The sequence below is a fragment of the Urocitellus parryii genome, chromosome 11 (genome assembly GCF_045843805.1).
Source record: "Urocitellus parryii isolate mUroPar1 chromosome 11, mUroPar1.hap1, whole genome shotgun sequence".
NCBI lineage: Eukaryota > Metazoa > Chordata > Mammalia > Rodentia > Sciuridae > Urocitellus > Urocitellus parryii.
Genome location: NC_135541.1, coordinates 105,827,483 through 105,828,803, shown reverse-complemented (window position 1 = coordinate 105,828,803; position 1,321 = coordinate 105,827,483). Strand labels below are relative to the sequence as shown.

The 1,321-nt window shown below is 51.7% G+C and overlaps 1 non-coding gene across 1 annotated transcript; it reads right to left on the bottom strand.

Annotated features, from left to right (window-relative positions):
• Nucleotides 1–930: 930 nt before the first annotated feature.
• Nucleotides 931–1,063, bottom strand: LOC113186687 (small nucleolar RNA SNORA42/SNORA80 family). Its single transcript, XR_003301326.2, has one exon. It is a non-coding gene; the product is annotated as a small nucleolar RNA SNORA42/SNORA80 family (small nucleolar RNA).
• Nucleotides 1,064–1,321: the final 258 nt, after the last annotated feature.

Here is a 1,321-nt window from a genome sequence, read left to right as displayed (position 1 = left end):
TGGCATGCATGTGGGGAACTGGCTGTACTTCTCTGATCATACTCTCATCCCTTTGAAATTGCTTGAACCTTGCGTCTCTTGCTCACCTTGCACAGGGCCCAACGGACTAGGTACTCAACAATCAGTGTGTAATAAGTGAATAAGTATTGGGCAGATAAATTCAAGTGTGGGGGAAAAAAAAACAACACATTGATTACAGAAACTGATAGAAACCCCTGTTCTTCTACCTTCTTCCCATCAACGCCTCCGAGTCCATCACAGTCTCAAAACCACACAACAAATGCTCCACTTGAAAGTTTCCCGCAGCGTGGCAGGCACCACAGACAGCTGTCTGTTTTTCAATTCTCTTCTCGTAAACCTCTCTGCAGTGCGCTCACATCCTTGGCTTTGGCGGCACCACACTGTCCTGTCCCGAAGGCTTTGTGACAGCTACTAGGTTGGACAGCTGAAGACACAGCACACAGGTTATAAGCAAGCCTTTGGCCAGGAGCCTGAACGGGGAGTGACCTGGCAAAACCTGTGCTTCAGAAAATCAGATGTGAACATGAGAGGCAGGGCAGACGGGAACGGGCCAGATTGGAGGCAGGGACAGGCTTCAAGACAAGTGCAGCTAACTCGGCCTCACAGGTCTGTCAGGGATCTGTCTTGCCCGTGAGGCATTTCCTGATCTACAGGTCTCCTTAGCACTCGGTTTGCTGCCTAGGATACCAGTCCCTCTTCCTAGGACCAGGCCCCTCTGACTGACACTTTATATAATCTTGCCAGACCGGTGCTCTGGGACTAGTTCTTGTCTCTGACATCCCTGCCTGCTGTCTGGGATACAGGTGTATGTGAGGAAGTCTCCGAAGAATGGCCACCTCCCCACTCATCTCCCCTACATGCTCTCCCCCTGCTCCCCAGTGACTTCTCTCCCCCTCCCCCACACACATACACAGTACAACAGGCCTCAGTGCCAGCAGCCTATAGGCACAGAGACCAGGCAATGATTCAGGGCCATGGTTTGGTCTGGCATAAGACACTATGAGAGGGTCAGGGGGACAGGCCTGCCATAAATCCAAACCCCCCAGTGAATTCTGAAGTGAGGCCTGATTGGAGCTGGAGCAGGAGGCAAGTGATGTAAACTAGGTCTCAGGAGGAGGGTCCCCAAGATAGAAACTCCAGTAGCCATCCTGGAGCACAGGATGATGAGGGTAGTCAATGATGCACAAAGCTTGTTATTCAAATGGAGGCCTAGGCCAGGGCTGGACTCACAGTCGGCTGACCAGAAATTCCTACTCTCTGACGTCCAGATTGGTCATGAGAATGACGGCAAGGGCTTAGT